This window comes from Manis pentadactyla, chromosome X (assembly GCF_030020395.1).
Source record: "Manis pentadactyla isolate mManPen7 chromosome X, mManPen7.hap1, whole genome shotgun sequence".
NCBI classification, from domain to species: domain Eukaryota; kingdom Metazoa; phylum Chordata; class Mammalia; order Pholidota; family Manidae; genus Manis; species Manis pentadactyla.
Window position 1 is genome coordinate 116810580 of NC_080038.1, and position 20966 is coordinate 116831545.

A 20966-nucleotide genomic window follows, 5' to 3' on the forward strand; every position below is an offset into this window, starting at 1 on the left:
GACTCAAAAAGACATATGCACCCCTATGTTTATCGCAGCACTATTTACAATAGCCAAGATATGGAAGCAACCTAACTTTCCATCAGTAGATGAATGGATAAAGAAGAGTTGGTACATATACACAATAGAATATTATTCAGCCATAAAAAGAAAACAAATCCTACCATTTGCAACAACATGGATGGAGCTAGAGGATGTTATGTTCAGTGAAATAAGCCAGATGGAGAAAGACAAGTACCAAATGATTTCCCTCATTTGTGGAGTATAAAAACAAAGTGAAACAGAAGGAACAAAGCAACAGCAGACTCACAGACTCCAATAAGGGACTAGCAGTTACCAAAGGGCAGGGGGTGAAAAGGGTGGGTGGGGAGGGAGGGAGAAGGGGATTAAGGGGTATTATGATTAGTAGATATAATGTAGGGGGTCACAGGGAAGGCAGTATAGCACAGAGAAGACAAGTACTGACTCTCTAACATCTTACTACACTAATAGACACTGACTGCATTGGGATGTGTGGAGGTGGACTTGATAATATGGGTGAATGTTGAAACCACAATGTTGCTCATGTGAAACTTTTATAAGATTGTATATCAATGATACCTTAGTTTAAAAAAAGAATGAAAAGAGCATTGTATTTGGAGCCAGAATACCTTGTTTTTTAATTAATTGAGGTGAAGTTCACATCACTAACTCAATATTATGTCAATTATCTCTCAAAACTGTGGGGAACCAAAAGCAACAAATAAAAAGAAAATAAAATTGAAAAAATTTTTATTTTCATTAAATGACACAATTAAGAGTCAAAAGGCAAACTCTAGGCTGGGAGAAGGGATTTTTAATCCGTGTATCCTACAAAATCTCATATCCAGTATAACTAAAAAACACCTAAACTTAGCAATGAGAAGACAGGCAACTCAATTTTTTTAATGACAAAAACACCTGAAAGGCACTTCATAAAAGAGTACATCCATATGACCAATAAGCATATGAAAAAATGCTCACCATTATTAGTCATCTAGAAAATTAAAATTAAAATCACAATATACATCCACCAGTGCAGCCAAAGTTAAAAGGACTAACAATACAAGAGTTTTGGTGGAAAGCATCTCAAATTCTCACACAGTGCTGGTGGAAGGATGTATTAGTTTTCTACTGGTGCATAAAAAACATTGCCATGAATTTAGCCGCTTGAAACACCACACATTTACTGTTTCCCCATTTCTGCAGATCAGAAGTCCACGCATGACTTAACAGGGTCCTGGTCTCTGAGTCCCAGAAGGCTGCAGTCAAGGTATGGACCAGACTTTGTTTTTATCTAGAGACTTGGCTGGGGAAAAAATTTGCTTTCAAACTCACTTAGGTTGTTGCAGAATTAACTTCCTTGCACCTGTAACACTGAGGGCTTCAGTTTCTTGCAGGCTGTTGGCCAGAGGCCATTCTCAGTTCTCAAGGCTGTACCCAGTTTCCTGCAACATGGCCGTCTCCATAAGCAGTTCACAATATGGCCACTTGCTTCTTCCAGGCCTGCAGGAGAGCAAGAACCTAAGATGTGGTTTTACAAACACAGAATATAGTGGAAATATTATTTTCTGTGATGAAGACCATACCTGTTTTTCAAAATTACAATAGCTTCTTTTTTCTAATTATAAAAAATTAGTCATCATAAAACATTTAAACTATACCCAAAAGCAGAAAGAAGATAAAAATTACCCCAAATCCAAACATCCAAAAACTACTTATTACTCTAACAGTGTTGAGAGCCTCCTTGTAGTCCTCTCTCAATGCATACACACATGTTTATACTGCAGTTCTTGTGATGTATGTGTTCCTGTCACATGCTCTGCAGGGTGGCCTTATGTGCTGAAGTCAGCCTCCCTGGCTACTTCTAACTTATTGTCCTCCTGCATTTCCCCAGTTTTAAAAGATATACATCTTTATGGAGGAAAATACAAAGAACATACACAAGAAGATGAAAATACAAAAGAAGTAAAAATAAAATATAAAAATCATACTCACTACCCAGATACCACTGTTAACATTTCTGTGTGTTTCCTTCCACTCCTCCCATCTTTTACATAGTCTTATGTATAATTATATACATGCCCCATAAACCTTGCCCTACCTCCTGCCTCCTTGCAGACCACACTCCCTCACTCACTCTCCCTAGCCAATCCAAGAGAGTCAACCTCTCCCTCCACTTATCCTATTAGATTCATGTTCTTCTCAGGACACCAAAACAAGAAAATCCTCTTCTAACCCCGTGTCACCCCCTAGATCCGCCCAATCACCTTCCATTCAGAGTCCTTTAAAAAATTTCAACAACATTTTACTTAACCCAATATATACCAAATAATACCATTTCAGACTGTAATCAGTATAAAAAGCATTGAGATATTTTAGTTTATTTTTTATACTAAGCTTTTGTATATTTTACACTCATAGCCCAACTCAATTCAAACTAGTCACATTTCAAGTGCTCAATAGTCACATATGACAAGTTGGCCACCATACTGGACAGCACAGATATGATTTATTGCTCCATCTAATGGATTATCACATACGTTCTCCAGCATCCCCAGCAAAGAATTATCTAGTTCCTGACTACTCAAATGTGGTCAATTGGCAGCATCAGCATCATTTGGGGCTTGTTAGAAATGCAGAATCTCAGGCCCCACACAAGACCTATTTAAATTAGAATCTGCATTTTAACACTATCTCCAGGTGATTCGTTTGCATATGAAACTTAAGTCTGTTCTGCCCCCTTTTATTTATTTATTTATTTATTTATTTATTTATTTTGAGAGGGCATCTCTCATATTTATTGATCATATGGTTAACAACAATAAAATTCTGTATAGGGGACTCAATGCACAATCATTAATCAACCCCAAGCCTAATTCTCAACAGTCTCCAATCTTCTGAAGCATAACGAACAAGTTCTTACATGGTGAACAAGTTCTTACATAGTGAATAAGTTCTTACATGGTGAACAGTGCAAGGGCAGTCATCACAGAAACTTTCGGTTTTGATCACGCATCATGAACTATAAACAATCAGGTCAAATATGATTATTCGTTTGATTTTTATACTTGATTTATATGTGAATCCCACATTTCTCCCTTATTATTATTATTTTTAATAAAATGCTGAAGTGGTAGGTAGATGCAAGATAAAGGTAGAAAACATAGTTTAGTGCTGTAAGAGGGCTAATGTAGATGATCAGGTGTGTGCCTATAGACTAAGTATTAATCCAAGCTAGACAAAGGCAACAAAACATCCACGGATGCAGAAGATTTCTCTCAAAACGGGGGGTTGAGGTTCTAAGCCTCACCTCTGTTGATCCCCAATTTCTCACCTGATGGCCCCCCTGCAACTGTGCCTGTCTTAGGTTGTTCCTCCCTTGAGGAATCTTACCCGTCTCTGGCTAACCAGTCATCTTCCGGTCTGCCCCCTTTTAAAAAGTAGCAGAGAACTCCCTATCCAATCCCTAAGGAAGCCCATTCCATCTTCATATGCTTCTATTAGAAAAACATTTATCCTTACTTATTTGAGGATTGCCTGGCATTGTGCTAAGCACTTCCACATGAATTATGTCAGTCAAGCCCTGCACTCTATGAGACAGTCTAATTTTGACTCCTTTTGTTGTTGTTTATTGTGGTAAAATATACATAACATAAAAATTTACCATTTTGACTATTTTTAAGTGTACAACTCAGTGGCATTAAGTACATTCATAATGTTGTGTAACCACCATCACTATCCATTTCCAGAACTTTTCATCACCCCAAAGAGAAGCCCATTAAACAATCACTTGCCCTTCTCTCCCTCCAGCCCCTGATAACCATTATTTTTTCTGTCTCTGTGAATTTGACTATTCTAGGTACCTCATATAAGTGAAATCATACAATATATGTCCTTTGTGTCTAGTTTATTTCACTTAGCATAATGTTTCAACGTTCATCCATGTTGTACCCTGTATCATAATTTCTTTCCTTTTAGCATTAATTCCACTGTATGGATATACCACATTTTGTTTCTCTGTTCACATGTTGATGGACATTAGGGTTATTTCACCTTTTGGCTATTGTGAAAAACGCTATTGTGAACATTGGTGTGCAACAATCTGAGTTCTTGCTTTTAATTCTTTTGGGTATATACCTAGGAGTGGGATTGCTGGATCATATGGTAATTCTATAGTCAACTTTTTTAAGGAACCACCAAACTTTTCCAAAGAGACCACACCATTTTATCATAGCCTTTAAAAAAAATAACAGTTATTGTGGCTATTTTTCTGATCAGAAAAATTTTTTAATATGCTCTTTTAAGAAAACTGGAATTTTTAAAAAACTGTAAGCCCACTGTCCAATGAAACTCTTCACATGTTGAGGCATTTTCTTCCAGGTGTCCTTTTTATGATCATTGTTTCTTAAAATAAAGGTTTTGTTTGTTACCATGGAATTCTAAACATTCTTTTGAAGGAATATTTTAGAAATGTACTTGTCTTAAAAATATACCATTTTTCAAGTAATATGCAGTCATCAGAGAGTATGCTTATGACAATTGTGAAATAATAATAATAAATAAATTTTACCTTTTACTGGCTGCCTACTTTAGTCCAGAACCTATATGCATGCTGACTCTGATCCTTACAGCAACCCTGTGTAGGGTTTACCATTGAATGGGTCAGGTTGCCAGCTGTGAGGTCATGGATAAGTGCCCCCAACCTTCCTGTTCCTAAGCTTCCTCACCTGTGAAAACAAAGATCCTACCAGCACCTACCTCAGGAGTTACTGAGCGTTCAAATGAGATGATGCTCATAAGGTGCTTGGAACAAAGCCTGGCTCATCATAAGCACTCCAGAAATGTCTGTATTCACCAAATAAGTTCTGTATGCCCCAAATATTTAAACATGGAAAACTAAAATCAAACCATGACAGTACTAGAAGAAAATTCAGGTGAAACCTTTTTTAATCCTGGCTAGGGAAGACCTTCTAAGCATACTATCAAAGTCAGAAATAATTAAGGCAAAGGATTAATAGAGCTGACCACACAATAAAAATTACTTGTGAATTGAAGAAAACACCACAAAGTTAGAAGATAAGCAATAATTTGGATTTTAAAAATTATAACATAAATGACAGACAAAAGACTATTATTTTAATATATGAGTTTAATGAATTTAAAAAGTACATACACTCAAAAGATATTTTCTTAGAAAAAATTGGCAAGGGACATAAACAGTAGAGCAAGACCGTCTGATGTGCCCAATTTATCCACAGGGACGTTTTGATAAGCCCTACTGATACAGCTCCCCATCATAATGCGGTCTCCCCGGTCCTACCTCTCTCCCTAAACTCCAGTCCAAAGGACATTCACTTTGTACTGTTTCCATTGTTTCCATTTTCTTTTACAAAAGAGTTATTTCTAATCAGAACAAAAGAAAAAAATCCTTTTAGACAGGGTTAGTCTGTACAGGGAAAACAAAACTATCTTTACAAAATAAATTTTATGATACTAAATATAATATTTGCAAACTCAATTCCTGAGAGAAATGTTAAGAATTTAGTTGATAATTTCCTCTATTTTGAATCTGAGAATAAGGAATTGTATTGTGTTCCAAATATCTCCTTCTCCCCCTGCACTCAGTGTCAGTATCTGTATCAGATTCATTCATTCATTCGTTCATTCATTCATCACTGGATAGGTACCTACTGAACACCTACTACGTGCCAGGCATTGTACTAGGCATGGGGACCTAGCAGTGAACTGAAACAGGCCCTGCCCCATGGAGCAGACAGAATAGCTGAGGAAGGGGCAGGCAAAAATGAAGTAAATATTCAGGTTAAGGACCTATTATTAGGTGTGAATTAAAATGAAGCAGGGAAAGGACACAAAGAGTGGCAGGGGCTGTTGTTTTAGATAAAAGGGTCAGGAAGGCCCCTCTTAAGGGGTGATATTTGAGAAGAGGTGTGAAGAAGGTGAGGGAGTGAGCTATGAGGATTTCTGAGAACATTCCAGGCAAAAAGAACAGCAACAGCAAAGGCCCTGAAGCAGGAGGGAGCCTGGTGTCCTTGAGGAACATCAAGGGGTATGAAAGTGGAGAGCAGTAGGAGATCAGGACAGAGATGTAACAGGGGTGGGGAGAAATCAGGTAGCGCTGTATGTATCATGGTAAAGACTGTGGATTTTATTCTGAGTCTGGGAAGACTGACATAATCAGGAGAGAGCAAGCCCACAAAAAGCAGAGGTATCTAATTCTTCATATTTTTTAATGAAAAAGAGAGTAATTTCCATTAAAAAATGACTATATATGATTATAGACCAAATGGTGACCACCCTTAACCATCCTTCACTCCCCCATCACTGAGGTCTATACCTCAAACTGGCAGGGACTAGCAATAGGGAAATCTCACGTTTGGGGGTTTGAGGAAAGAAAGAGTCAACACAGCAGGTTTGGTGGCTTATTTCTTGCATGTCTCCAAAAGAACTATGATTGACCCTCAGACAACCCACGAGACTGTGTCAGTCAGTTCTTTATATCACCAATGGATTCATGATTTTACTGTGAACACCTGGAGTGAAATAGGCCATACCATACCATCTTCTTAGGGTTGCTTTACTTGAACACCCAGATTGATGATGTGAGCCCAGTTTCATTGTTGGGGTCCTGAGTTTCCTGGTCAAGTCCAGTTGTTAACAAGATGTGCATAATGAGCAGCCCTCCCATCTGTGCCTCAGACCCTGAAACTTAACACAGGCTTTACTGATCATAGATACTCCACATGTGTCCCTGAAGTTCACTGCCCCAAGAAATCAAAAGGGAAATTACGAAGTATCTTGAACTAAATGAAAAAGGAAAACACAATATAATGAAAGCTGTGGAATGCAGCTCAAGCAGTATTTAGAAGGGAATTTATAGCACTAAATCCCTATATAAGAAGAAAGGCCTCAAATCAATGACCACAGCTTTGATCTTAAGGAATTATAAAAATAAAAACAAATTAAACTCAAAGTAAGCAGAAGGAAATAATAAAGGTAAGGGCAGAAATCAGTGAGGTAAAAAACAGGAAAAAAATAGAAAAATTCAATGAAACCAAAAGGTGGTTCCTTGAGAAGATCAATAAAATTTATAAATCTTTATCCAGACTGATCAGAAAAAAAGAGAGATGACTCAAATTACCAATATCAGAAATGAGAAGGGAAATATCACCACAGATTGTCCAGACAGCAACATGATTCAGGGAATGTTATGAACAACAAACAATAAAGAAAACTTAGGTAAATTGGACTTCACCAAAATTGAAAAACATTTGTGCCTTAAAGGACACTACCAAGAAAGTGGGAAAAAAAAACACAGAACAGGAGAAAATATTTTCAAATCATATTATCATAATAGTTTAGAATATATAAAGAACTTTTACAGTTCAATGAAAAGATAAACAACCCACTTAAAAAGTATTACCAGAGACAAAGGACATCATGTGATTACAAAAGGGCATAAATTTTGCAAGAGTACATATTCTAAACATTATACATCTAATAAAAGAACTTCAAAATACATGAAACAAGAACTGATAGACTTGAAATAAAAAATAAACAAATACGCACTCAGAGATTTCAACACATCTCTCAATAATTGACAGTAAAAGTAGACAATATCAGTAAAGATATAAAAGACTCAATGCTATAAACTTGACCTAATTGACATTTATGAAACACTGCAACAACAGAATATACGTTCTTTACACATGGCCAGGGAACATTTACCAAAATAGACCATATTCTGGGCCATAAAACAATTCACAACACATTTCAAAGTATTACAACTGTACAAAGTATGTTTTCTGAGCACAATGAAATTAATTAGGTTTTATTAGATTAGATCAATACAAGAAAGATTCCTGAAAAATCCCCAAATATTTGGAACCTGAACAACACATTTCTAAATGACAGATGGGTTAAGAAAGAAATCAAAAGGGAAATTATAAAGCATTTTGAACTAAATAAAAATAAAGCAAAATTCATGGGATGCAGCTAAAGCCATGGCTAGAAGAAAACTTATGCCACTAAATGCCTATATTAGGGAACATTAAGGATTGTGAAACAATGACCTCAACTTCCACCTTAAGAAACTAGAAGGTAAAGAGCAAACTAAATCTAAAGTAAACAAACTTAAACCCAAAATAAATATGACAGAAATCAAACACATGGAAAACCAAAAAAAAAAAAACAAAGAGAAGCTGGTTCTTTGAGAATTTCAGTAAAATAGATAAACCTCTAGCCAGATTGACCAGGAAAAAAGGACACAAACAATATTAGGATTGAGAGAAGGATACTATAAATTTGGTATGTAGACTCTAAAATGGTCCCCATTGATGCCTGCCTCCTGTATTCATACCCTCATGTACTGATCTCCCCTTGAGCGTAGACTGACCTAACGACTGGCTTCTAACCAACAAAATATGACAAAGGAGTGGGATGTTACTTCCATGACTAAGCTACGACTACCATCTCACTACACTCTCTCTATGGCTTGCTTTGAAGCAAGCCACCATGTTGGAGAGGCAACATGGCAAGGAACTGAGGGCAACCTCTTGCCAATAGCCAACAGGAAACTGAGGCCCACAGTCCAAAAACTCACAATAAACTGAATCCTGCTAACTACCATATGAACTTAGAAGTGGATCCTTCCCCAGTCAAGTCTTCAGATGAGACCCTGGTACTGGCTGACACCTTGATTACAGCATTGTCAGAGACCCTGAACAGGGGACACAGCTAAACTATACCCATATTCCTGATCTACAGAATCTGTGAGATAATGAGTGTGTATTGTTTAAAGCTGCTAAAACTGTGGTAATTTGCAACACAGAAATAGATAAACTAGTACAAATGTTAAAATAAGGGAATATTATCAATAATTTTACACCAATAAAGTTGACAACTTTGACAAAAAGGACAAATGAACAAATTTCATAAAATACACAAACTGTCAAATCTCATTTAAGAAGAAATCAATAATCTGAAGAGCCTTATAACTATTACAAAAATTAATTTGTAGTTAAAAAAAACTTTCCCACAAAGAAAATTTTGGGCACAGATGACTTCATGGTGAATTATCCCAAGCATTAAATAAGAAATAATTACAGTTCTATACAAATTCTTCCAGAATATAAAAGATAATAAAATACTTTCCAACTCATTCCATGAAATCAGCATTACCCTGATACCAAAATTAAACACATTAGAAGAAAGAAAACAAAGACCAATACTCCTCAAAACTTTAGATGCAAAAATTCTTATCAAAATTTTAGCAAATTGAATCTAACATTATGTAAAAAGGAAAGGTCATCATGACTATGAAGTTCATCCGAGGAATGCAAAAATTTAACAATCACTGTAATTCACCATATTGACAAAAGAATAAAGAAAAAAACACTTCTATTCATGGTTTCCACAGTGTATTTCCTAGAATAATACTAATGTGCAAATAAAGAGCTCCATGGCCAAATACATGAACTTGCTCAAAACTTATGCTTTACATGTGAGGAATCTGATGCCCAGAGAGGTAACTCACTTGGCCAAGTTTGCTTATCTAATGGGGAGCATCATTGCTCTGCTCCGTGTATTATGTGACAAATTATCATTTCCACTTGGTATAGGATATGCCTTGAAGGTTTCATAAGCAAATATTGCTTCTATTTCTGTGCTTCCACTACTCCATGGGCTGTCCCTATTACAGCACTTATCATCATATAGTACAATAATCTGTCTTCTCTGGAAGACTGAGCACTCCTTCTGCCCAGGGAATGTAGACTGTAGTAATGTAGGTTTCGCTCCATTACTTCCAGTAACTAGAATATAGAGGAATCTCAATAAATGTTTCATGAATGAAAGGAGTGGTGGTACGGTTCTGAATGAACAAGCCAAGAACAAGAGTACAGACATCCACGGGAAGAAAGATACTGAGGAAAAGGATCTAAGGGAGGGAGACAAGATTGGTGGGAAATTAAGAACAGTATTCACACAGCAAAGAATCAGGAAAGCAGACCCAATGAGATACAGTGGTATTACCAATGCAGAGAAGATATTTGGTTCAGGAGGGCTGGTACATTATTGCATAATCTCTAAATAATTAGCTATACTAAACACCAAGAAAATGCTCTGCTCCATGCAAAAAAAAAAGCACATTATGACCTAATAACCACATTAAAATACTTATTTCAGTTGGATAGCACTGGATATATATCACAAATTCTTGGTTCGATACATTGAGGGAAATAACTTCAAGCCAGTTATTCTCAAAATAAAAATAATAGAATATATAAAGGCAAAAGTACATCACAAAAGGAACAAATATTCATTGATCAGGACAAGTTCATGATATACATAAGCTTATTTAAATCTCATAACCACCCCAAGGTCGATATCTCCTCGATCCTTTTAAAAAGATTTGAGGAACTGCAGCATCCTCTCTTCTAAGAATCTGAATTCTGTCCTAAGAATCTGGGTTGCCCCAGAATATTTTTCCCAATAATTTCCAAAACCAAAAATTTTTTTAATATAATGAACTTTTCCAATGACCCCAACTTTATGAACAGGATTCAGTTTTTCTGACTTACATAATCTACTATTGAGCATTTAAAAACAGTAACAAGTCCATTATTTTACTCAGGACAAACTCTAGGAATTCAAAACAGCTGCCTCTGCAAGGAGCATCCAAGATTTGTAGTTCTTAACATGGTTTTGTATCAAAATCAATTTGTAACTTTTCATGAGAACACAAGTAAAAAGAGAAGGAACGCTTATAGAGTGCTTAATAAATTCCAGATATTGTGCTAAACACATTCCTCTATATAATTCTCACACCCTCCTTACGAGATAAAATGGACCTTGCTTCCTCAGGAATATTTATAAAAAATTATGAATTTTACAAGTTAGAAAAGCAAAGTACATAAATGGGATAAATGTTTAATAATGGAGATTAGCTATAAATACATAGAAAGTAATCTTAAGGACAGCACAACTGTAGGACTACTAATCTGAGTTAACTTTAAATCTAATTTCTACTCATTTGTTTCATTTATTTCACTAACATTTTAAATAGTATTCCAGAAAAATAAGGCCAATACACTATTTCCTAACACTCTTAGACACATCGGTTATGATCTGTTCTGGAAAACCAATCTACTCACACGAGAGATTTTAAGATTATTAAATTTCAATGGGAAATATTTGCCTAGGATGTTCACTTTGAAACGAAGTGAATCTCATTATATTTATTTTATATTTATACACATGCAATCAAAATTGCGTGCAATGACACTACCATATGCAGGAAAGATTCGTTATACACAGGTGTTGTTCCTGCCTCCTACCCAGCAGTTCACAACGAAATTCAACCCATTAAAAGTAAAGGCAGTGGCCCTTTGGTTTCAGCTGATATATCAAGTCATTAAATAATTTCCCACATCCAAAAAAAAAATCCAAACACTTTAAAAATAAAAGTGCCCAGCTCAAACGGCTGGAAATTCTAGCCCTGTACCAGCTTTCTTATAACTGACATCTTTCAGGTATCATAAACTATATTAATCTGATCTTGGGGAGGCAAACGGAAAGGAATGTTGAAGACAAATCAATGTTCTTTTTTCATTTAAGACCCCCAAATCCTTAAACTAAGAAACATCAGGGTCAGAGGGTGACTCATGATTACAATGTTTTCCTTTGAACTGGTTAAATCAAATGACCCCTCTGGCATTCAAGTTTTAAATCTGCAAGTCTAGACATTACATCAAAATCCAGATATCCAGCTCAGGGAAGTTGGACTCCAGCCCCAAGAACTACTGCTCAAAGCCGACGGAGTTCACGCTGCCTTATTTCCACATCGCTTTCTTCTTTTTTCTTTTCTTCCTTCCTTCCTCCCTTCCTTCCCTTTCCTTCCTTTCCTTCCTCCCTCCCTCCCTTATTTCTTTCATTTATTTTATTATTATTATTTTTTAATAAACCTCGGCAGAACTCCAAGATACTGAGGAAAGTCCTCAGGCCGCTCTGAGGTCGAGCAGGTCGCTTAGCAACTTGGTGGTCCCTACAGCGGCCGTGACCTGCTGCTGGGGTGCCTCTCTGGCCACTTATAGCGGGTCCTAAGGCTGAGGAAAGGTGCTCAGTGAGAGACCACCGAAGCCCAAAGAAGGGAATGGAGTGATACGGCAGGGCATCGGAAAAGAGCAAGAACGTTGGGGGTGAGAGGGCGCCAAATTTCCAATGTCCCCACTCGTTCCCAAAGCGCACAGTGCGGGAAGGAGACTGGAGGGCCCGGATAGGGTGAGGGGTCAATTCGGCGCCCTGCTGGCCGGGCGGCAAGCGGCGGCGGCGGGTAGAGAGATGAACTGATCCGCTCGCCCTGCAAGGATAGAATTGACCAGTTGCAGAGAACGCGCCCCGGACAGTGCCGGGTCTGAGCGGCCGCCAGATGTCCCCAACGAGGTCCAGGGCCTACAGCTCCTTTCTGCAGGTCCAAGGCGCAGAGTTAAAAAAAAGAAACCAGAAACACCCACCACGACTCTCGCTCTCGCCTGGCTTCCTCCTACCCGGCTTGGCCTCCTCCCACTCAGACTGTCCTGCGCGCAGCCGGTGACCAGCCCTTGACCTGCCGAGACTATGAGGCCGCGCGGCACCAACGCCGCCCGTCCTCCCACGGCCCGGAGCCCGGGCACCGGCCCCAGCCCAGCACGCCGCCTGCGGGCTCGTGACCCGGGCGCCGTGCCCCGCGCTCGGCTCCGCCACGCACGGCCGACTCCGGGTTCGGCGCGCCGGCCAGGGGAGCCCCTCTGCCCCCGCCAGCCCGAAACTGCCTGCCGCCCTGCAGCCGATTCCAACCACCGCGATTAACGTTCGCTCTGGCGGGCACCGCGCCAGGGTTCACCTAGCGCCGCAGGGGAGGCGCTCTCGGGCCTGGCCGCCCCTTACCCCCGGGACGAGGTGGTGGTCTCCCGGAACAGAACTGGTGATCTTCTCCAGCAGACATTTTTTCGCTGGGGTGGTCTCAGCAAGGGGCTCGCCCCAGCTCCCACTACCCATCCAAAAGCCGCTAGTTAACCCCTTAGTCCCTGGCTCGCTGGCGCCACCTTCGCGGAGGATGTAGAGGCCCGCGGGTGGGGGTGGGGGGTTGGGGCGCGGAAGAGCGGGCGCAAACGCCAAGCGGCCGCCGCGCGGCGGGAGGACAAAGCCCTCAGTGGGGGAGGTGGGCTGGGTAGGGCGGACAGGCAAAGAATGAGGTTCCCCCCGGTCCTCCAGGCTCCTGCGCTCTTCTCACTCCTTCCTCCGCCCCTATGCGGAGCCAGAAGGACTTGCAGCTGCGGACGCATCTGGATGCGCTGCTAGTGCCACTGATGGCTGCAGCCTCTGAGACAGCCGCGTAGGAAGCTGGCAACTCCTGCCCGGGGAGGCCGCGCTGAAGATGCTCAAGTAGGAAAATGCAGGCCGGCCCACCTCGGCCCACTCTTGGAATAGGTTTCAGTTGGTCAAATTCAGTTCGGAGCCCAGTGCAGAATAAAGGGCAAAATTTCCCTCAAACTCCACAGTGTAGCGTGGGCTTCAGGTTTCCAAACACTACATACACTTAATCAACCCCAAAGGTCTAGTCATTTCCTTCCACCCAAACCCTAACAGAATTGCACAGTGCAACCTGTCCTCGGAAATGAATCAGGACGGTCCTTTTCATTTTATAGAGGAGAACCACAAAGCTTCTGTCACAGAGGCACTGCCTGGCACATGTTCTGAACTTCGGTTGAGAAAGAAGCCTCAAAGAGAATAGAAAGAAAAGATATTTACACCTCCCTTCAGTTCAATTTAGGGGTAGAAGTAAGGATTTCTCCAACGACAGCCAGTCACGTTTTGGGTTAATGAATGCAGTAAAGACTGGGATGGCCCGGCAAAAGAAACACTGAGGAGAAAGAAGACACATCCAGAGTAATAAATTCAAGTAAACAGCAAGTGCCTGAGGGCAACAGCATAGCAAGAAGGAGCCCCTGGTATTCTGAGTTGGATGGAAACGAGTAGATTCCATGGAAAATACATGGCTACAACTCCTTACACAGGATTGTCCAGCAGGAAAGACAATTTCAGCTTGAGGATGGGGATTCCCATGATGTTTCAATGGCTAAACCAAGAGACCCTGTGCCAGGCAGACCTTGTGGTGACTTCTTCAACATCCACTCCTCCTTATCTTAGTGGCCACCTCGAGTTCTTCAGTATCACATCCCGGTCCTGACTCCGTCCTGTAGCATGTGATTGCAGTCTTGGCGAATTAGCATAATTCAAATCTAAATTACTCAGCACAGCCCCATTCTGTGGCATTGGCTGGCTATTGCCATGACCCACTTGGGACCAATGCAAGTAGCAATTTCCCAGGGGCAGTGGGAAGTTTCTTTTTGTATTATGGAGGAGTTACAGAGGCAACTCCCTCTTCTCCACGTGCTCAAAGAAACAAGGAGCTCCTGATACTGTGGGCAGCCATATGTCAGCCATAAGGAAGTACTGAGTTAAAATAAAGCAGATATTAAGAAATCATAGACATAAAAAAAATCTGACTTTGGTGCCATTTTTGAGCCTCTGACTCAAACAGCATTTGAGTTCAGGTCTACCTTCACTGATTAGACCAGTGAGATTTGAGTTTTCTGTTACTTGTGACCTAGTGTTTCTAAGTGATACAGGCCCAATGGTCATTTTTGGCAGCAACGACCCAAGCATCAGATGTATTGATGGATTAGATAACTGTTAAGGCCCCACCCCAATGGTAAGAGTCTACCTCACCTCAGTGGTAGAGCTAGAGGGAATTCCTAGAGACAGAGGGCACATGTCATCTAATCAGGGGGATTCATGTCTGCTTTCAAGAGTAATGGAGAGCCAACTTTTCGCCTTTCACATAACAACTGATTTGGAGGGAGAAATAGCCATCTGCCCAAATCCTCAGTTATAATGGTTCCTGTAGGGGACTGACTGGTGGAATTTTCCATATCTATTATGTTTCATAATGTTTTATTTTATTCTTTCTTTTCCTCATTAGATTGCAAATTCCATGAGCATTTTGGCTCCCAGGCATCTTTCTATAACATACAACTAACAAAGGAGACACTCAAAAAATGGGGGCTAAAATGAAATCTATCAGTCATTGGAGAATATATCAGAAAAAAATTTATGCTGTAATGCAGCCTTTGTGTGTATCATTTTTAATTAGTTTAATAATAATCGAACCCTTCAGTAAATGGCCTGCCAATCACCATTGAACTAAAATTCAAGATTTAGATCCTCTACTCTATCATAAGCCAGGTTTCAATATTCACCAAAGGATCACTCCCACCATTCTCTATTAGCCAGCAAGAATATTCTACCTCTGGCATTCACTGGTAGAAAATTTATTTACATTTATTCTCTGAATATTGGTAGATATAAAAGTTTCTCTAAATGCTGATAGTTTCTTTTTATTAAGGTAAGATAAAATTCACATTATATAAAATTAGCCATTTGAAAGTGTTCGTTTCAGTGGCATGCAGTACATCCACAATGCTGGGCAACCACCACCTCCCTCCAGCTTCAAATGCTTTCATCATCCCAGCACATTCTGTACCCCCAAGTAAGTAAGCACTCCCCATTGGCCCCTTTACCCATGGCCTGGCAATCACCAATCTGACATCTATCTCTATGCATTGACTATTCGGGATATTTCACAGCAGAAAGAAATCATACAATACGTGACCTTTTGTGTCTGGTTTCCTTCACTTAGCATTTTGTTTTAGAGGTTTGTCGATGTTGTAGCATGCATCAGACCTTCATTTCTTTTAGAGCTGGATAATATTCCATTTTAAGATTGCACCACATTTTGTTTGTCCCTTCATCCATTAATGGACATTTGAGTTTCCTCCACCTTTTGGCTATTGTGAATATTGCTGCTACAAAGATCTGTGTGCATGTTTTTATGTGGACATGCTTTCATTTCTCTTGGGAATATACTTAGGAGTGGAATGACTGGACATATGGTAATTCTACATTTAACTATTTGAGGAACTGCCAAACTGTTTTCCACAGCAGCTGCAATATTTTACATTCCCACCAGGAATGTATGACGGTTCCTATACCTATACATCCTTGGCAAGATCTTTATTATCCATTCTTTTTTATTGTATCCACTTTAATGTGTATGAAGTGCTACCACATTGTGGTTTTGATTTGCATTTCCTTAAGGGCATCTTTTCATGTGTTTATTAGCCTTCTTTGGAGAAATGTTTACTCAGGTCCTTTGGAGATTTTTAATTGGTTTGTTTGTCTTTCTGTTGATTTGTAAGAGTTATTTATATATTGGATATTAAACACATCTTATCAAAAATATGATTTGGAAATATTTTCTACAATTCTGTAAGTTCTCTTTTCACATTCTTGATTATAAACTTAGAGGCATAAAGTTTTTAATTTTCGTGAAGTACAATTTATTCTTCAGTTGCCTGTGCTTACGGTGTCAATTTAAGAAACTGTTCAAACTCTTATACAATGCTGGTAAGAATGTAAACAGTACAACCAATGTGAGAAACATTTTGGCTGTACCTCACAAATTTAAACATAAGCTTATGATCTAGCAATTCCATTCCTAGAGAATTAAAAACATATGCTCATTGGTTAATTTTACATAGACAATAAAATAAAATAAATATTAATTTAAAGACATACAATAAAAAACAACCGAGATGTCCAATAAAATTAAAGCTTTCTTTTGAGAAAAAAAAAAAACATATGCTCATTGGTGAATGTAGTAATCACAATGTTGATCATGTGAAACCTTTATAAGATTGCATATCAATGATATCTTAATAAAATATATCATACAAAAACTTATACACCAATGGTCATACCAGCATTATTCATAATAGCTAAAAATGGAAACACCCAAATACCCATCAACTGATATATAGATAAACAAAAGGTGGTATATCCGTACAATGTCATACTATATAGCCATTTAAATAGAATAAAGTATTTATTACATGTTATTGGTGCATGAACTTTGAAAGCCTTATGTTAAGTGAAAGAAGCCAAGCACAAAGGCCACATTGTGTATGGTTAAATTTATATGAAATGCTAAGTGTAAGCAAATAGACACAGCAAGTAGATTAGTGGCTATTTAGTGGTGAGGGGTGTTATTAAGATAACAATACTCCTCACATAGACTTACAGATTGAATGTAAAACCAGTAAAAACATCACCTGCTCTTTTTATTGCCAAAACCAATGAGCCAATCATAAAATTCATAAAGAGTTACAAAGGACCCCGAATAGCTAAAACAGATTTGGAAAAGAATAGCATAGAAGGATTATTATTTCTCATTCTCAAAGCAAACTACAAAGCTACAGTAATTAAGAGTGTGGTCCTGTCATAAGGCTAGAAATATAGACAAGTGGAATAGAATCAGAGTCCAGAAGTAAGCCCATAGAACAATGATCAAGTGATTTTTGACAAAGGTGCCATCACCATTGAATAGGAGAAGAGTCTTTTCAATCAATGATCCTGAAACAAGTGGATACCCCCATTCAAAAGAATGATTTTGTCCCCTACTTCATACTATATATAAAAATTAACTCAAAATTGGTCAAAGACCTAATCTTAAGGCCTAAAACTATAATATTCTTCAAATGAAATATACATATAAATCTTGACTTTGGATTATCAAGTTTCTTAAATATTACAGTAAAACACAACTAACAAAAGGAAAAAATAAAATGCACCTTATCAAAATGACAAATGCATATGTTTCAAAGGAAAAACTAAGAAAATGAGACAAGCCACAGAATTAGTGAAAATATATGCAATCATACATCAAATATGGGTCTAGTATTCAAAATACAGAAATAACTTTCTAAACTCAACAACAAAATGATAAACAATCAAAGCAAAAATTGGGCAAAGGACTAGAATAGACATTTCTTCAAAAATGACTAGTAAACATATGAAAAGATGTTCAACATCATTCTATCAGAAATCAAAACTATAATGAGATACCAATTCATGCCCACCATAATGGGTATTCAGAAAAAGAGAAGATAAATGTTTGTGAGGATACAAAGAAATTAGAACCCTGTGTATTGCTGGTGGGAAAGTAAAATGGTACAGACACTAAAGGAAAACAGTTTGACAGTTCCTCAAAAGTTAAACATATAATTATCATCTCAGTCTGCTTGGATGGTTTAAACAACAGATATTTCTCCCAGGTCTGGAGGCTAGAAAGTCCCAGGTCAAGGTGCCAGCCAATTCTGTTCTTGGTGAGAGTCCTCTTCCTGGCTCACAGACAGCTGCCTTCTTGCAATATCTTCACACAGTGGTGAGAGAGATAGAGGTCTCTTTCCTGTCTCTTCTTAAGAGGACAGTAATCTCATCATGGAGGCTACACCCTCATGACCTCATCTAAACCTAATTACCTCCCAAAGGCCCCATCTCCTAATACCATCACATTGGGAGTTTAGGGTTTCAACGTATGAAATTTGGGGGGAGAGAAACAGACATTTAGTCCATAACAAGACCATATGATCACCAATTCCACTTCTGGATATATACCCAAAAGGCTTGACAGCAGGGATTTAAAAAGGTATTTGTACTCCCATGTTCATAGCAGCATTATTCACAAATGCCAAAAGATGGAAGTAACCCATATTCATCGACAGGTAAATGGATAAGCGAAATGTGATATATATGTACAATGAAATATTATTCACCTTTGAAAAGGAATGAAATTCTGACATTTGCTACAACATGGATTAAACATGAAAAAATTATTCTAAGTGAAATAAGCTAGACACAAAGGACACATCATATGATTCAACTCATATGAGGTACTACTATACACAAATGTATAGAAAAAGAAAGTAGACTAGAGATTACCAGGCACTAGGAGACAAAGGGAATGGGAAGTTATTGCTTAATGGTTACAGTCTTTCTTTCTGTTTGGGGTGATGAAAAAGTTATGAAATAGATAATGGTAATGGTTACAAAGCAATGTGAATGCATTTAATACCACTGAATTGTAAACTTAAAAAATTGATTAAAATGACAAATTTTTCTACGTATTTTTGTCACAATTTTAAAAAATGTTGTATGCCGAAAACCATTGCTTTGTATTCTTTTAATGAGCAAATCCACTGCATGTGAATTTTATCACAATAAAGCTGTTTTAAAAAATCTATTATCACCCAAAAACATATCATTAAGAAGGATAATAATACCTAGGAGCATGTTCAACCAGGGAAATGCAAGGCTTGTATACTAGAAAATACAAACTATTCTTGAAAGACATTTAGAAATACCTAGATAAGTGGAAAGCCAACCCGGTTTGATAGATTAGAGAAGTAATATTGTTAAGATGGCAATTCTCCACAAATCTATCTGCTGTCTGATGCAAGAACTATCAAAATACCTTTTTTACAGAAATAGATGAGCTTATCACAAAATTCATATGGAATTTCAAAAGACCTTGAATAGCCAAAACTATTTTGTAAAAGAACACTGGTGGAGGATTTACACTATCCAATTACACAACTCACTATAAAGCTGCAGTAATCAAAACAGTGTTGTTTCTGCTGTAAATAAAGAAAATATATAGCAGTGGAATAAAATTAAAATCCAGAGGTACACCATATCTCTATGGTCAACTGATTTTCAGCAAAGGTGATGCACTGATCCAATGGGAAAAAAAAGTGTTTTCAGTGAACAGTTCTGTGACAACTAGACATGCATATACAAAAGAATGTATTTGGCCCCTACCTCACACATATACAAAAATTAACTCAAATGGATCAAATACTGAAATGTAACCTAAAACTACAAAAATTTAGAAGGAAACATCGGTTAAATTTTTGTGACCTTGGATTAGGCAATGGTCTCTTAATTATGATACCAAAAGTAAAAGCATGAAAAGTCAGTGAGCTGGACTTTGTTAAAATTAGCAACGTTTGTGCCTCAAAGGACACTATCAAGAAAGTGATGAGACAATTTACAGAATGGGGGAAAATATTTGTAAATCAGGTATCTTATAAGAAGGTAGAATCAAGAATAAGTAAGAATTCTCTCACAACAAAAAGATAAACATCCCAGTTAAAAACAAGACAAAGGATTTGAGCAGACATTTCTTCAAATAAAATGTGTAAAGTCAATAAGCACATGAAACGATGCTTAAATCATTAGTCATTAGGGAAATGCACATCAAAATCACAATGAGATATCACCCCACATCCACTGGATAGCTACAATTTTTAAAATTAAAAATAAGTGTTGGCTAACATGTGGAGTAATTGGAACCATCATATATTGTAGGTGGGAATATAAAATGGAGCAGTCCCTGTAGAAAACAGTTTGGCAGTTCTTCACAAAGTTAAACATAGTTACCATATGACCAAACAACACACTTCTAGAAATATACCCAGAAGAACTGAAAATATATGTTTACACAATAACTTTTCTATGAATGTTCATAGCAACATTAATAATAATAATAGCCAAAAAAGTAGAAGAACCCAAATGCCCATCAGCTGATGAGGAAGTAAACAAAACGAGATCCATCCATACAATGGAATGTTATGTAGCCCCAAAAGGGGGAAGGAAAAACTTGCATATGCTACCATATAGACAAACAGTGAAAAATTATGCTAAGTGAAAGAAGCAATACACAAAGACAACTTATATGATTCCATCTACATGAAATGTCCAGAATAGGCAGATGTGAAGAGAACATGTAGATTAGCTGTTTATTATAGTTAAAAGTTATGCAGGATAGGGAAATGATTGCTAAAGGCTATGGGATTTCTTACTGAAGTGACAAAAATATGTTATAATTGGCTGTGGTGATTGTGCACATATCTATGAATATACTAAAAATTATTGAATTGTGCAGTTTTAAAGGGTGAATTTCATGATTATGAATTATATGTCAATAA